The following is a 19,586-nucleotide window of genomic DNA, read 5'->3' on the forward strand; positions in this document are numbered from 1 at the left end:
TTTTTTTTCAGTACGTATTTTGTGTTTAACTAGAAAAGAAAAAGAATGTTTTGTTTTCCGATTCTCGTCTGTAAGGACTGTGCACCATAAGAAATAAGCAACAAGGACTTAAACTTCGGAATTCCTTAAAGAAAAATAAAAAACAGCATGTGTTCTAATTTGTTTTCTCATGAATTAAAGCCTCCTGTATGAACCAGCATACTTTCTGTGGTCACTTTATGCAAGTTTTAAGCACAACGAATTTCGTTAAGTTGCCAAATGAAAACAGGTACATGTTAACATGTAAAGCTTTTTACACTCATACTACACAAATCATTTACAAAATAACATTGTAACGACCTTTATAAGATCCCAACAAACAACTTTTCCAGCGACAGCCATATCGAAATCCTTACCGTTTTTTAGTTATTCAGCAAAATCTTTTAAGGGCTACTGGCCCTTAATTTAAGGGGCCATCCCTTTTTTATTGGTGTCAAATGAAAGCCCTTAACATTTTGCACAACTTTTGTTCTATATGTATTTAGGAAATATTTCAAACTAAAAAGTTACGATGCTAAAACATGAGAAAATTTTTGCTATTTTTAGAACATAGATTTCGATTGATTAATTCGAGTGGAATAATTGGAAAAAACTAAAATACAAAAATCAGAGGACAATATTCAAAGTGTCAATAATAAAGATTTTAAACTATAAATTATTTGCTACGGACCATTTCGGAGCCTTTGTCTGGAAACTAATGCCCCTAAAATTTTAGAAAAAGAAAAATAACTCAAAACCGGAAGTTGCGATTTCAATTTTTATTTGTGCTCTAACAACCTTATTTAATTTACAATATACCGTGAAAATTTGAACGAAATCGGATGACAAACAAATAAGTTATTGAGGATTTTAAAACGTCTAGAAGAAGAAAAATTATAATGAAGAAGAACCATCAGAATCAGTACAAGGTCTTCCGTTGGAAACGGAAGACCTTAATAATACAACACACTGACACAAAAAAAAAACACACAAAAACCTAACCTGTCGTATGGTGTAGGTTCTTAAAACAATGTAAGAACCCAGCACCAAGGTAGAGACGGCCAACCTCCTTAATAATGTTCCCAAAAGTTGAATTATAAGTCTTATTAAAAAGAATATGATATCAATATATCAATCGCAGGAACAAAAAAATGCCAATAACATTGCAAAACTGCGAATGAAATTTGACCATATATTCAAGGTTAAGGAACATTATTCGCATAACCTCGGCACTGTGTTACAAAAAAAACTATTTTTATTAACCCTAAATGATTCGATACTACAACACTCAAAAAAAAAATTCATACATTAAAACAATTTCAGATGAAAGACAATTCATCATCGTTTAAGTATATCATTACACATACATCATAAATTTACAACACATATTTAATATAACATTTATAAAACAAGCCTGAGGATTCATATGCCTCTTATCACGGCTTGTTATTCCATATTGAATCACATCACTTTAAATAATTATGTATAGTGTGCCCAAAGTCAATGTCCGCAAGTGTCAATATGCACCACCTATACATATCATCATAACATCAAATCATAACATCAATTGTGTATGTTACTGGGGTAAAATTGTCATAATGTACGAAATTGCTGTTTAACCGAAGGAATCTGGACTGCGCACCGCAGGGTGGGTGATTGTTCAAATCGGGTATAGATGTATGTAAATATTTATGGTTAGATAATAAATTATACCCTTCAAACAACCTCGGACTGACGAATCATATATTTTGTCACGCGATATTTTAAATTGCTCATGATTCAGGTGGTTTCTACAACCTACAAAGAGAAAAAAACTATTTTAAGACAAAAATATACCACACAAGAGTAAGTCAATGAAACTTTTTACAAAAAATAACAATTAATCACACAACACAACGCAATAATATGCAATCGAAATTTTAAAATGTATATACAAAGTATAGCCTGGGCATGAACGGGTGGAGACGGCTAACCTCCTTGGAATAGTGTATTCTCAATAACAATCAACTTTTTTTCCTTTTATATAAACTGTTGAGTTTTACGCGTAATCCAATTGCATTGACACTATCCGCATAACCGCAATCAAAAATTACAAACAAATCTCAACGATGTTGCAAAAAAAAAAATAATGCAAAACGTTACGTCATGTAAAAAAAAATGTACAAATAATACATAATTACTATTACAGCAATTTAAAAAAAAATGATATAAAAATTAAATACAAACAAGAAATCAAGTATAATATCATACAAGTGTACGTCACTACCCCTGTAGTAAGGTACGATATAAAAGATTACGTTACCTTCTTTCAAAGTAACAGTTGTAATTATACCATCAACTCATTGCAAAGTGTGAAAACAATAGGATGAAGACAAACATGTGTACATGTTAAAAAGAATCCTTTTTGCCAACAGTTTTCACATTTACAATGGAAATTAATTATTCTTGATATAATATCAATTATAAAAAAAATATAATTCAAAGTACGAATTCGAAAATCATTAAAGATACTCTGGTATGTACATGTATATCCTATTATTATAAAGTATGAATTCGAAAACCGTTAAACATACTCTCATTGACTTAGGTGTTGTGTATATGTATAATGTGTTACAAAATTGTTAAAAAAATATCAAGATTCATTAGTACTTTATACTTGACCCAGGAAGAAAAAAAATTGAACATTGATATAGAAAACAAAACCTGAAAGAGGGCGTTCCAGAATTAAAAAAAAAATCAAATATATTTATAGAATTTTATTTTTTTAAAATATTAATTAAAATTTTGTCGTTAATTTGATTAAATTTAATTAATGTTTTGACTGAATATAAATAGATGACCTAAAATAAAATAAGTATTAAAAAGTTGAAATTGGCATGGGAACCAACTCGACCCATATTACTCGAAAACATTAGGATACATGTGGTCATGAGTTGAAACAGAAGGTTGTTTAGGTAAATTATTTGTTTTCAAAGGGTAATATATATTTTTATGGGCCATTACAATCTACGCACAATACGATTCTTTTAAAATCTTTCTCAACATGTATGCTTGATAGTCAGAGATACTGATTAATCCCGGTACTTGTAAAGATGTGGAGTCAATTTACTCGTAAAAGCATATTTTGGCCAATTAACCGCAAGTTTAGGACGAAATGAACCTATACCGGTGGTTGCACGTGCCAATGAGATAATGAATTGGCTTAAAATAATTATTTTTAACCTAAAACGATATCCCTTTTTCTTACAATACATAAATTAATGATATCATTTATACATACTATTTCATTTATATTTATGTGTCTTTTTTTATATCTAATTCTTTTTCATTATGATCAATATTTAGCTTTATTCGTCTTCGTTTTCTTGAAATTATCGACGAGTGATTCAATTGTTAAAAAACTTGTGATACATTTTTTGACGGTTCCAAAGTGGGTTTTGATCCATCCGCCCATTTTACTGAATAATGTCGTTTATTGTTCATGTATTTGGATTCTAACAACCTTTCAACTTCATGCCACTGCCCATTCGGCATTTAATTATCTTTATCGTGATTAGCTTGGTCAGTCATATTATTTTGACCGTTTTGCTTCTTTACATCATTTTGATATTACATCATCTTGATTATTGTTCTGTACCTCACCATTGTTATTATAACATGTAACAGGTGGTTGTCGAAAAGCACGCAGATCTTTATATAACTAAGCGATTCGCATGAACCGATGATTTTAATTCAATGTGATTCTCACATCGGTGCAACCTAAAGGAATGAATAAGTTAACCTTAATTTTATAATAAGGACCATTTAGGTTGAAGCTTATGATTTGTTCCTGGGGTACGTTTCATGATTTTAAGTAGTACGTGATCTCTTTTTTAAAATTTTGGTATCGTTGTTTTCTTAATCATACCGTTGTTGTTTTTATTTTACTTTTTGTACATCTTTTACATTTGATTTGCGATTTCTTGAATCTTTACTTAATGGATTAATTCTTTCAACTTTATTTCATGTGCTTTTTGCAATTCTTCAATAGCCAACAACGCAATATCTAACGGTAAATACATTTACTTTCCAAAGACCATATACGATGGCAAAAACCCCGTTGATTCATTGAGGGACTCATTCTGAATCCCATCATAATACTGGGCAAAACTGCATCCCACTGCGTTTGTTCTTTTTTGACAATAGGCGCGTAACGATGGTGCAAGCGTGGCCATTAATTCTCACAAAAGTTGCATTGCTTTGTGGATGATACGAACTCGTGACGTGTCGTGTAACTTGAAACATTTTACTCAAGGCCTGTACTATTGTTTGTCCCCCGCCGCAACGCGGATCGGGGACAAAGAAATGTCGGGCGTCCGTCCGTGTGTCCGTCCGTCACACTTTTTTGTAAGCGCTCTCATGCGTACAAATTTTGACGGATTTTCATTGAAATTATCCCAAATGTTTATTCCAGTATTACCGTAGTATTACAGTATTGGTCAAGTTCGTAAATCAGCATTGGTCGATATTTTTTGTTGGAGTTATGGGACTTTGACCACAATAATGACTCCGTTTTATCCAAAAATTGACCTTGTAAGCGCTCTCATGCCTACAAATTTTGACGGATTTTCATTAAATTTATACCAAATGTTCATACCACTATTACCTTGGTCAAGTTTGAAAAACAGCATTGGTCGATACTTTTTGTTGGAGTTATGGGACTTTGACCACAATAATGACTCCGTTTTATCCAAAAAATTGACCTTGTAAGCGCTCTCATGCCTACAAATTTTGACGGATTTTCATTAAATTTATACCAAATGTTCATACCACTATTACTTTGGTCAAGTTCGAAAATCAGCATTGGTCGATCCTTTTTGTTGGAGTTATGGGACTTTGACCACAATAATGATTCCGTTTTATCCAAAAATTGAACTTTTATGCGCGGATTTTCATTAAATTTTACCAAATGTTTATACCACTAATACCTTGGTCAAGTTCCTAAATCAGCCTTGGTCGATAGACTCGATACTAGTATACTGCTTGACCGGCGGGAGACCCAGGAATTCTATTCTTGTTGACATCGAATTCTGTCCTCTGTCACTAATTAAAGTTCTAGGGGCTCCATACCTGGTGAAAATTTCTTTGTATAATAAATGAGCTACCACAGTTACTCCCCGAGTTTTCGTTGGTAATGCCTCTGACCATAGCGACAAGGAATCTGTAACCAATAGAATATATTGATAGCTTTGTTTAGTTTTTTTTTAGTCTGTATATTTAAGATAACGCCATAATCACGTGAAAGTCCTTGCGATAAAATGAAAAAAATGAAATATTGCAACCTTACTACATGTAACCATGTCGGTGAAAATAGACAAGTGTAGATTATCCTACATATATAATCTTGACTGAATATTGAATTTTACTCTACCTACGTGTAATATATTACTTTCCTTGAGCAAAATCAAACATTCCTGGAACAGGATTAAAGCTGTAAATGACCATGGTAAAGGAATCTCTGTTGTATGGTCGAGGGCATTGTACTACCGATTGTTTTTCCCCGTAACAAAAAGATATAAAAATTGTACATAACATTCAGTGAGTTTGTTATCATCACAAATTCTGGCAATCGGTTGTTCTTTGGTAATGTTTTTTTAAATTATAAAAAAAATCTAATCTTTTAAACAACCAATTAATTTTAAATAAACCAGAATTAAATATTTCAGAAATCGCGCTCTATTTTGAGTCTTTCTGTTCAAAATCTGGAAGATTTCTTGAGCGTGAAGAGGTATGCTTCTAATTCCTGGAAATACAAAAAAAGTCAAGTAATATCACTCTATTTTTATGTATTTTGTTATTTGTAAAGTGGGTGCACACATTGCATTCGTTTGTTTATAGTAATTCATTAAATATTGCAGTAAAACCCTATTACTCTATGCATCTATCGTACTAGGATTTGGCTCAATACGATATTTCAGTTAATTTGATCCTCGGGACCTTATTCGTCCTTGACCAGACACCTGGCTTTGCCTGTGCCACGTTATATAACCCAGAATTCTCTCCTCCTCAACCTGGGGAGTAGCCCTTTTTCTCTGTACAAAAAGGAGGCAAAAGATAGCTTTTAGTTGACTACTCCTTTTATTCAATTGTAATAATAAAGCATTCCGATCAAATTCCACAGTATAATATAATGTATAAGTAATAACAATAAACATTGATTACAAAAAAACTCTGAAAATAAAATATTACATTTACTTGAACCCTCTGAATCATTTTTGTTAATTTTTATTAAAACCGCGCAAGTATCTTAATATGATCTTACCTGTACAAAAAAAGGAGGCAAAAGACAGCTTCCAGTTGACTACTGGAGAGCCGCTTTTCCCGCACCTCCTTTTTATACGCACGGACACTGTACCTCCAATATCCGAATCTTATAAGTAACTGAGCTCAAGTCCATACCAATGTTCTGACGCACCGTGGTCAGCCGTAGCTTTTTATTTATAATTCCTGACCCGGCGCAGACAGGTTCATTACTGGACTTGATTACCCTTTTTTCCATGAATTTAAAAAATCAATCGTTATCTATATAGCTAATGTTTTTTAACCAATTTCTGTAGTATTTTGTTATGATAAATTCCCCCTACTAACAAAAAACTTGTCCCCAAGATTCTTTAAATATATTTTCCATATAAAAATGATTAAGGTCAGGAAATTGAACAGTGTCCGGATGATATTTAAAAAAAACTCCGATTTGTGTAAAACAATCGTTGTTCTGAGCATTGCCCTTGGCACATGATAAAAAAGGTGCCAGAGGGTACCGTTCCACAGAATGCAGACGGTGTGTTTGCGTTAAGTTTGTCTAGACACTGCCTGTGTACCCGTGCAAAACAGCATTCGGTTGTCGCACGCAGCTGTGTTGCTGGACAACAAACATGCACACAGCACAATGAATGTTAAACCTATCATCAGTAGGTTGATCATACCGAGATGACCTTAATTGTTCTCTCACCAATTTTTTAATTAATTTTTTTTTAAATCGCAAAGGTATATATTTATCATCTAAAATTAAGTCATTCACGAACTGATTAGGTAGTCGATATAAATGAGAAACTTTTAACACATAATTATTTGCAATCGGTGAGAGGCCAAACTATTCAAAATATAAAACGAGTAAATCAAAGGTTGTTCTTTGACTAAGTGTTGAAGTATATGCCTCTAATAAGGTAAAAAGTAAATCAAAACAAAAAAATCAGCGAATGTAATCAATTGTTAATAGATATATTCAGTTTCGCATTCTAAATGAAAATTACAGTAATCAATAAATTTAGTTAATTTCTATATAGTAATATTTTTGAATAAATCAAAAAGTTTTTGAATTATTACATGGTGTGTGATTAAATCGGGTATAGATGTATGTAAATATTTATGGTTGGATAATAAATTATACCCAGAAACAACCTCGGACTGACGGATCACATATTTTGTTATCCGATATTTTAAATTACTCACGATTCAGGTGGCTCGTAGAACCTACAAAGAGAAAAAAAACTATGTTAAGACAAAAATATACCACACAAGATTAAGTCAATGAAACTTTTACAAAGAATAACAGTAAATTACACAACACAACGCAATAATATGCAATCGAAATTTAAAAATGTATATACAAAGTATAGCCTGGACATGAACGGGTAGAGACGGTAATCTCCTTACAATAGTGTATTCTCAATAACAATCAACTTGTTTCCCTTTATATAAACTGTCGAGTTTTATGCGTAATACAATTGCATTGACACTATCCGCATAACCGCAATCAAAAATTACAAACAAATCTCAACGATGTTGCATTAAAAAAAAATTAAATGCAAAACGTTACGTTATGTAATAAAAATTGTACAAATAATACATAGACTACTATTACAGTAATAAAAAAAATTATATAACATTTAATACAAACACGAAATCAAGTATAATATCATACAAGTGTACGTCACTACCCATGTAGTACGGTACGATATAAGAAAAGATTGTTACCTACTCCCAAAGTAACAGTTGTAATTTTACCATCAACTGATTGCAAGGTGTGAAAGCAATAGGATGAAGACAAACATGTGTACATGTTAAAAAGAATCCCTTATGCCAACAGTTTTCACATTTACAATGGGAATTAATTATTCTTGATATAATATCAATTATAAAAAAAAAAATACACTTAAAAAGTATGAATTCGAAAACCGTTAAACATACTCTGGTATGTACATGTATATTCTATTATTATAAAGTATGAATTCGAAAACCGTTAAACATACTCTCATTGACTTAGGTGTTGTGTACATGTATAATGTGTTACAAAATTCTTTAAAAAAATATCAAGATTCATCAGTACTTCATACTTGACCCAGGAAGAAAAAAAATTGTACATTGGTATAGAAAACAAAACATGAAAGAGGGCGTTCCAAAATGAAAAAAAAAATTATATTTATAGAATTTTTTTATTTTTTTAAAAATATTAATTAAAATTATGTTATTAATTCAATTTAATTTAAATAATGTTTTGATTTAATAATATAAGTAGGTGACCGAAAAAAATAAATAAATATTAAAAATTTGACACTTGGCATGGCAACAAACTCAACCCATATTACTCGAAAACATTAGGATACATGTGGTCATGAGTTGGAACAGACGGTTTTTAGGTAAATTATTTGTTTTCAAAGAGTAATATATATTTTAAGGGCCATTACAATGTACGCACAATACGATTCTTTTAAAATCTTTCTTAACATGTATGCGTGATATTAAGAGATACTGATTAATCCCGGTACTTGTAAAGATGTGGAGGTCAATTTACTCGTACAAGCAAATTTTGGCCAATTAACAGCACGTTTAGGACAATATGAACCTAGAACGATGATGTTATAAATCATAGCCGGTGGTTGCACGTGCCAATGAGAGAAACAGTGAGAAACACTAAGTGCTTTAACAGTAACGCATGCCTTTCCAGTAGTAATTTCTAAGTAAACATTCGTATGAATATTTCGTCTTCCAAAGATTTTTTAAACAATAACAGCAAGCAACAGAAGGTTGATTAGTAATAACGTTATTGCAAAGTGATCCAGTTGAACTTGATCTTCTAGCAAAACATCCCAAAGTATGTGAGATCGACTGTTGTAGTAGGCTGAGTGAACTAAAACGTTGGAGATGCATTTGCGGATTTCGTTAGTAACAAAGCCGTTGGTAATGTTTTGAATTTACAAAAGAGGTAGATAAGCCATATTGTATATAAATTGTGAGTCCAAACGCAATATAAGTTAAAATGTCATTAAAGTTGGCCAGGGATTTTCTAGTTGAATTTCTCCATCGATTAAAGACTCTGCCAAATTAGAATAAATTTTATTATCTTCTTTTGTTCGTTTGATAACCTGTTTTAGCCTAAGATCGATGGTCTTGTCATTTGCCTAAACGTCTTGCATTTTGTGTTTATAAAGTTTAAAATTGGGAACTTTGACATCAATAAGTTTTTTATAGTTTTTGCCATAATAGTAGCATCCGTCCCGGATGTTATGTTCTGGGCATTGTTTGCGTCCAAAGGGTCCGGGGCGTTGAATCCGTCCCTGATTTTGTTTGCGTTCGGAGCGTTATATCCGTCCGTAGCGTTGTGTGCGTCCGACGGTCGGGTCCGGGACTTTGCGGATGTCGTGTATTTCGAAGGGCGGAAATGTAGTCCTTCCGAAGGAAGCCGCCTGGGATGAAGATGCCTCGTGTGGATATAGTACCACAGATGGATAGTTGAAATTTAAATTATCATTAGAATAAAACAAAAGCGGAGAAGATTGCGAAATGTTTTTATAGTTTTGGCTTGATCCTGATGCGAAATCTGGTCTCGATCCAGATACGAAATCTGGTCTATACGTGTTAGCGTTAAATTCAATGTCTGAATCTTCAAAATCAGGCTGAATAAATTTTGAGTTAGATGTTACAGGAAGTCTCGACACAGCTCCTTTAAGTTTTTGAAACGGCGTTAATTTGGCCATTGACAAAGTTCTTTTACTAGAAGAATTGACGTTACCTTGCTTGGACGTTAATTTGGCCATTGACAAAGTTCTTTTACTAGAAGAATTGACGTTACCTTGCTTGGACGAAGACCGGATTTCCACCACTACATCGTACTAGGATTTCGCTCCATACGATATATCAGTTAATTTGATCCTCGGGAACTTATTCGTCCTTGACCAGACACCTGGCGTTGTCTGTGCCACGTTATATAACCCAGAATTATCTCTTCCTCGACTTGGGGAGTAGCCCTTTTCTCTGTGCAAAAAGAGGAGGCAAAAGACAGCTTCCAGTTGACTACTCCTTTTATTCAATTTTAATAATAAAACATTCCGATCAAATTCAACAATATAATATATATTAAATAACAATAAATATTGATTACAAAAACTCTGAAAATAAAATATTATATTTACTTGAACCCTCTGAATTATTTTCGTTAACTTTTATTAAAACCGCGCAAGTATCCTAATATGATCTTACCTGTACAAAAAGAGGAGGCAAAAGACAGCTTCCAGTTGACCCCTGGAGAGCCGCTTTTTCGCACCTCCTTTTTATACGCACGGACACTGTACCTCCAATTTCCGAACCTTATAAGTAAATGAGCTCAAGTCCATACCAATGTTCTGACGCACCGTGGTCAGCCGTAGCATTTTTATAATTTCTGACCCGGCGCAGACAGGTTCATCACTGGACTTGATTACCCTTTTTTCCATGAAATTAAAAAAATCAATCGTTATCTATATAGCCAATGTTTTTTAACCAATTTCTGTAGTATTTTGTTATGATATATTCCCCTACGAACAAAAAAATCTTGTCCCCAAGATTCTTTAAATAGATTTTCCATATAAAAATGATCAAGGTCAGGAAATGGAACAGTGTCCGGATGATATTTAAAAAACTCCGATTTGTTTAAAACAATCGTTGTTCTGAGCATTGTCCTTGGCACATGATAAATAAGGTGCCAGAGGGTACCGTTCCACAGAATGCAGACGGCGTGTTTGCGTTAATTTTGTCTAGACACTGTCTGTGTACCCGTGCAAAACAGCATTCGGTTGTCGCACACAGCTGTGTTGCTGGACAACAAACATGCACACAGCACAATGAATGTTAAACCTATCATCAGTAGGTTGATCATACCGACATGACCTTAATTGTTCTCTCACCAGTTTTTTTAATTTATTTTTTTTTAAATCGCAAAGGTATATATTTATCATCTCAAATTAAGTCATTCACGAACTGATTAGGTAGTCGATATAAATGAGAAACTTTTAACACATAATTATTTGCAATCGGTGAGAGGCCAAACTATTCAAAATATAAAACGAGTAAGTCAAAGGTTGTTCCTTTACTGAGTGTTAACGTATATTCCTCTAATAAGGTAAAAACTAAATCAAAACAAAAAAAACAGCGAACGTAATCAATTGTTAATAGATATATTCAGTTTCGCATTCTAAATGAAAATTACAGTAATAAATAAATTTAGTTAGTTTCTTTATAGTAATATTTTTGAATAAATCAAAAAGTCTTTGAATTATTACATGGTGTGTGATTAAATCGGGTATAGATGTATGTAAATATTTATGGTTGGATAATAAATTATACCCAGAAAAAACCTCGGACTGACGGATCACATATTTTGTTATCCGATATTTTAAATTACTCACGATTCAGGTGGCTCGTAGAACCTACAAAGAGAAAAAAAAATATGTTAAGACAAAAATATACCACACAAGATGAAGTCAATGAAACTTTTACAAAGAATAACAGTAAATTACACAACACAACGCAATAATATGCAATCGAAATTTAAAAATGTATATACAAAGTATAGTCTGGGCATGAACGGGTAGAGACGGCTAATCTCCTTACAATAGTGTATTCTCAATAACAATCAACTTGTTTCCCTTTATATAAACTGTCGAGTTTTATGCGTAATACAATTGCATTGACACTATCCGCATAAACGCAATTAAAAATTACAAACAAATCTCAACGATGTTGCATTAAAAAAATATTAAATGCAAAACGTTACGTTATGTAAAAAAAATTGTACAAATAATACATTAATTACTATTACAGTAATTAAAAAAAATAATATAAAATTAAATACAAACACGAAATCAAGTATAATATCATACAAGTGTACGTCACTACCCCTGTAGTACGGTACGATATAAGAAATGGTTATGTTACCTACTTTCAAAGTAACAGTTGTAATTATACCATCAACTCATGCAAAGTGTGAAAACAATAGGATGAAGACAAACATGTGTACATGTTAAAAAGAATCCTTTATGCCAACAGATTTCACATTTACAATGGGAATTAATTATTCTTGATATAATATCAATTATAAAAAAAATTACACTTAAAAAGTATGAATTCGAAAACCGTTAAACATACTCTGGTATGTACATGTATATCCTATTATTATAAAGTATGAATTCGAAAACCGTTAAACATACTCTCATTGACTTAGGTGTTGTGTATATGTATAATGTGTTACAAAATTCTTTAAAAGAATATCAAGATTCATCAGTACTTCATACTTGACCCAGGAAGAAAAAAAAATTGTACATTGGTATAGTAAACAAAACATGAAAGAGGGCGTTCCAAAATGAAAAAAAATAATTCTATTTATAGAATTTTATTTTTTTTAAAAATATTAATTAAAATTATGTTGTTAATTCAATTTAATTTAAATAATGTTTTGATTTAATAATATAAGTAGGTGACCGAAAAAATTAAATAAATATTAAAAATTTGAAACTTGGCATGGGAACAAACTCAACCCATATTACTCGAAAACATTAGGATACATGTGGTCATGAGTTGGAACAGACGGTTTTTAGGTAAATTATTTGTTTTCAAAGAGTAATTATTTTAAGGGCCATTACAATGTACGCACAATACGATTCTTTTAAAATCTTTCTCAACATGTATGCGTGATATTAAGAGATACTGATTAATCCCGGTACTTGTAAAGATGTGGAGGTCAATTTACTCGTACAAGCAAATTTTGGCCAATTAACAGCAAGTTTAGGACAATATGAACCTAGAACGATGATGTTATCAATCATAGCCGGTGGTTGCACGTGCCAATGAGAGAAACAGTGACGAACACTAAGTGCTTTAACAGTAACGCATGCCTTTCCAGTAGTAATTTCTAAGTAAACATTCGTATGAATATTTCGTCTTCCAAAGATTTTTTAAACAATAACAGCAAGCAACAGAAGGTTGATTAGTAATAACGTTATTGCAAAGTGATCCAATTGAACTTGATCTTCTAGCAAAACATCCCAAAGTATGTTAGATCGACTGTTGTAGTAGGCTGAGTGAACTAAAACGTTGGAGATGCATTTGCGGATTTCGTTAGTAACAAAGCCGTTGTTAATGTTTTGAATTTACAAAAGAGGTAGATAAGCCATAGTGTATATAAATTGTGAGTCCAAACGCAATGTAAGTTAAAATGTCATTAAAGTTGGCCAGGGATTTTCTAGTTGAATTTCTCCATCGATTAAAGACTCTGCCAAATTAGAATAAATTTTATTATCTTCTTTTGTTCGTTTGATAACCTGTTTTAGCCCAAGATCGATGGTCTTGTCATTTGCCTAAACGTCTTGCATTTTGTGTTTATAAAGTTTAAAATTGGGAACTTTGACATCAATAAGTTTTTTATAGTATTTACCATAATAGTAGCATCCGTCCCGGATGTTATGTTCTGGGCATTGTTTGCGTCCAAAGGGTCCGGGGCGTTGAATCCGTCCCTGATTTTGTTTGCGTTCGGAGCGTTATATCCGTCCGTAGCGTTGTGTGCGTCCGACGGTCGGGTCCGGGACTTTGCGGATGTCGTGTATATCGAAGGGCGGAAATGTAGTCCTTCCGAAGGAAGCCGCCTGGGATGAAGATGCCTCGTGTGGATATAGTACCACAGATGGATAGTTGAAATTTAAATTATCATTAGAATAAAACAAAAGCGGAGAAGATTGCGAAATGTTTTTATAGTTTTGGCTTGATCCTGATGCGAAATCTGGTCTCGATCCAGATACGAAATCTGGTCTATACGTGTTAGCGTTAAATTCAATGTCTGAATCTTCAAAATCAGGCTGAATAAATTTTGAGTTAGATGTTACAGAAAGTCTCGACACAGCTCCTTTAAGTTTTTGAAACGGCGTTAATTTGGCCATTGACAAAGTTCTTTTACTAGAAGAAGACCGGATTTCCACCACTACATCGTACAAGGATTTCGCTCCATACGATATATCACTTAATTTGATCCTCGGGAACTTTTTCGTCCTTGACCAAACACTTGGCGTTGTCTGTGCCACGTTATATAACCCAGAATTATCTCTTCCTCGACTTGGGGAGTAGCCCTTTTCTCTGTGCAAATAGAGGAGGCAAAAGACAGCTTCCAGTTGACTACTCCTTTTATTCAATTTTGATAATAAAACATTCCGATCAAATTCAACAATATAATATATAGTTAATAACAATAAATATTGATTACAAAAACTCTGAAAATAAAATATAATATTTACTTGAACCCTCTGAATTATTTTCGTTAACTTTTATTAAAACCGCGCAAGTATCTTAATATGATCTTACCTGTTCAAAAAGAGGAGGCAAAAGACAGCTTCCAGTTGACCCCTGGAGAGCCGCTTTTTTGCACCTCCTTTTTATACGCACGGACACTGTACCTCCAATTTCCGAACCTTATAAGTAAATGAGCTCAAGTCCATACCTATGTTCTGACGCACCGTGGTCAGTCGCAGCATTTTATTTATAATTTCTGACCCGGCGCAGACAGGTTCATTACTGGACTTGATTACCCTTTTTTCCATGAATATAAACAATCATTCGTTATTTATCTAGCCTATTCACTTTAACCAATTTATGTAGTATTTTGTTATGATAATATCATACAAGTGTACGTCACTACTTCTGTAACAAGGTACGAAGTTAAATACTTAAACGTACTATATTTAGCGTGTACAATATTTGGTGGAATGTGATTTTTCAACAAGTTAGCGTGGATTTGATTTAGCGCATTTCTGAATGCACCTATTTATCTACTTATTTATTTTACATTTGGCGATGTACTTGATTTAGCGGACGCCGTTTTCCACCAAAAACGCTAAATAGAATCCACCGCCAAATATAATACGTTTACAGTATATCACACAAGTGTACGTCACTACTCCTGTAGCAAGGTATGAAATAAGAAAAGACTTACTCCAAAAGAAACAATTCTTATTTCACCATCAACTCATTGCAAGGTGTGAAAAAATAAAATGAAGACAAAATTCACATGTTAAAAAGAATCCTTTATGCCAACAGTTCTTACATTTAAAATATTAATGGAAATTAATTTTTCTTGATATTAATATCAAAAATACCCAAAAAAAAGTTTACATTTATAAAGTATAAATTCGAAAACCGTTAAACATGCTCTGGTATGTATAGCACATACTATTATTGTTAAGTATGAATTCGAAAACCGTTAAACATACTCTCATTTTCTTACATGAGTAGTAAGGTATAGAGTCTGGGGTCTGGATACGGACACGTCACGGCTCATCCCTTAAAAACCGTCTGGGGTCACTCATCCCACAAAACTCTCTTAGGTCACCCTTCCCATAAAACCGTCTGGGGTCACTTTCCCACAAGACCGTCTGGGGTCACCCATCTAGGTCATTCACCCCATCAGAACACCTGAAAGTACAAACTATAGTTCGAAGCCATTTTTAAGTCATACCCACTTTTATAAAAATGTTGGGGTCACCTTGCACTTTTGTTTAAGGAGAAGGGGTTAATTGTACTTGTCAAAAAAAGAGTTTAGACATATAAAAACTTTTCTAATTATCGTTGTTTGCAACTATAAGGTTATATGTCCAAAACTACATAAAGTCTAAGTTTTCTCACATTTTCTCAGTTCAATCTCGGCATTCACAAGAACACACCACCTTGTTCTAGTAAGTTATTTGAAGTATATCTTGTTACCACATTGATACTATTGTGATAAATTTTCGATACCAAAAGTAAGAACATTTTAAAAACTGCTTGATCAAAAATTTTAATTCAGTATCAATAACTGAGATGTACTTAATCTTATAAGTTATATAAATTGATCACAAAACTGTACAACATTAACCAGCACTCATTCAACCAATTCCAATACACCCTATCAAATACCCCTGTATTAAAGGATATTGGGGTGCCCTCAGAAAAATGAAAAGTTTTAGGTATCAAATATACCACGCATGGGAATTGCCTTTACTTCGAGTTTTTTATGTAGTCAAAAATGTAATTTACAAGCATTGACGTCTGCAGAAGATCGACGCGCACAGAATTGGTTAACTCCACAAGCGCACGCAGCTTCTTTTTCAAAGGGAATTGCGCGCTTTTAGATGTCGATGATTCTGTCGTTGATAAGGGAAGTAAATTACAATCGGGTGTTGGAAGAAACTGAGCAGGCAAAGACGGGATATACCCTGGTGACGCTGGGCTGTATCCCGGTGACGCTGGACTATATTTGGGTTTACCAGGGTAGATGTTGATATTGTACGTTTTTCAAGCGCCTCGTACTTGTTAGGGTTTTCCTGTCTGCAACAATAGAAGTAAAGATAAAGTATCTAAACATCTAAACTTAGACTAAATATTTCAACATTTTAATAGCCCATTAGTTTTGGTTTAGTAGAGATTTATATATATTTTTAGAATTTTAATTGGAGTGAGTAATAATTAAATCATATTGTTTATTTCACTGAATAAGACCATTTTAACCTTATCATTATCTGGGGGTGTTCTTGACTCCTCTGTTGGGAAAACTCTTCAGATTGCCTCGCCAGTTTCCTAAAGATTTTTAAAAACAGCAAGTTTAATTTCAATTAATAATTATACATCTTATAAAACTCTGTATTTGATGTTAAACTCATTTTGGAATGCAACAATAAAAGATGTTTAATAAAATTAAGTTTAAAATTAAAAAAAGGTTAGTTGAAAAGAGAGAGAAAGAAAGAGAGAGAGGTGTTTTCTAAAATGTAAGAAACGATTACCTCCTCGAAATAATAAGCGAGTCTTCCGCCTCGCTTAATTGTCTCTTTTTTGACCCATCGAAAGCTTGACTTTGGTCAACTGGGGAATTTCTATTGAAAGAGAATGTATTATGAATACTCTTTTTAGTAAAGAAAATTAAAGATTGTACATGACAAAACAATGAATGTGTATTTATCATCGGTCTTGGTAAGCTGTTATCCTTTGAAAAATATCTCTTCAATTTGTGAAAAGGTTGATTTTTTAACAAGCGACTCATTTTAAGATGACAAACTTACCCTGAATCAAAAATTACTGAAAAGTCACGACATATCTGCAGCCATTCCTCTTCGAAATCTGGAAGATTTCGGGAGGGTGAAGAGGTACGTTTCTGATCCCTGGAAAATCAAAAGTCAAAAAAATATAACCCAAATCCTTTGTATGTGTTTTTTCGTAAAATGTTTACACACTTTGCGATTGTTTTGTTTTTGGCAACCGATTAAAAATTACAGTAAAACTGCTTTGCTGTTGAGTTGTATGATCGTTTAAATTTAAAAATTTGAAAAAACACATATTAAACTTAATATACCTGGTCCATGTTTTTCAAAGAAACTTATGACCCAGACCAAAATTTTCTTTTGCAATTCTTTTTCAGTATTCTTAACATTGATGGAATTGTGATTTTAATGTTATTAAATATCAAGATATTAAGTTATTTGATATTACGTTTGTATAATCTCACTAAAATAAAATTCATTCAGTCGACAAGTTTTTAAATCTTCGTAGCATTCGTACGTTCTTTCGTAAAACATTGATTGTGCACTTTAAGTTTACTTAAAATATCTATATTTTAAAAATAGAACTTTAATCAAATTAATTCCTATTTAATGACAAAAAAAATACAGCTAGATTTGAATAATAAAATATATTTCTTTATAATATAAAACTTACCGTTCTTGCTTCTTTATATTGACTGGATTTTTTTAGTCAATGGTGAATTTTACATTAAATTCCCTCTATCTATACTCTGTGGATGAATTGAAAATGTTACATGTACTTTAGGACATTTTTTTTATTCAATTCAAAATAATGTTAATTGTATGGGAATTGGAAAATTTGGTTGAAATCTCGTTTCACGTGATTTTTATAAGTGACGCATAATCTTGTTGTCCCCCGCCGCAACGCAGAGCGGGGACATAGAAATGCCGGGCGTCCGTCTGTGTGTCCGTGTTTCCGTCCGTCACATGTTTCCGTCCGTCACATTTTTTGTAAGCGCTCTCATGCCTACAAATTTTGACGGATTTTCATTAAATTTATACCAAATGTTTATACCACTATTATCTTGGTCAAGTTCGAAAATCAGCATTGGTCGATACTTTTTGTTGGAGTTATGGGACTTTGACCACAATAATGACTCCATTTTATCCAAAAATTGACCTTGTAAGCGCTCTCATGCCTACAATCTTGACGGATTTTCATTAAATGTATACCAAATGTTTATACCACTATTACCTTGGTCAAGTTCCTAAATCAGCCTTGGTCGATGGAACCCGACACTAGTATACTGCTTGACCGGCGGGGGACCCAGGAATTCTATTCTTATTCAAATTAGAAGCGGTCTTCATTTTGTACTTTTAAAACTACCGCGACCTTTTTTATACCCCCGCAAACGAAGTTTAGGTGGGTATATTGGTTTCATCCTGTCCGTCTGTCTGTAGACGCAACTTTGTCCCCCCTATAGAATTTTTTATTACTGCATGGAACAGTTTGAAAAATGTGTACATATGTTGAACACCATCTGAAGTTGTGCACCTGCAATTTTTTTAAGATCAGACAAGATTTAATGATTTTATGAAAGTTTTCATTTCCCTTATTCTATACATTGTACACTAATGTTGTAAAGTAAGGGAGGTAATCCTTACATATTTCATTGATTAATTAATAGTTTTAAAACACTCTAAAATATATTTATATAAATACATCCAGATAGAGGTTTTTGGTCTTTATGTCTTAATTAATAAAAAAAAAGTATTTTGTATAAGTATTCTATCAACTGACAATGCAATATTTTTGTTTGTCAATGATAAATTCTTAGGAGCTAATAAGAACATCAAAGACAAGTGTGGCTGAATTCATTTGTTCCAAGGGAGCCATTATCTGAGCCATGGTTAAGATGGAGCATGTGTTTAGGGGAAATTGATAATCTGTAAAATGGGTGATGGTTTTGGGGCTATTTTAAAACTGTTTCATGTAAACCAAAAGTTTCTATCATTATAAGGAAATAAATAATATCATTATTAATAAAGTAGTTAAACTATTTTTAGAAGTTGTTTAAATTTATTAGTCAAGTACATTGATGAAGTGACCCTATTGGGCATTAATTTAAATGAAATTCAAAATTACTGATATGATTATAGTGTTTTGGCAATTTTAAAATTGTTTGTAATATTAAATTTTCTTTTTTACATAGTTTTACATAGTATGGTAATTATGGTAATGTT

This window comes from Magallana gigas, chromosome 1, assembly GCF_963853765.1.
Source record: "Magallana gigas chromosome 1, xbMagGiga1.1, whole genome shotgun sequence".
NCBI lineage: Eukaryota > Metazoa > Mollusca > Bivalvia > Ostreida > Ostreidae > Magallana > Magallana gigas.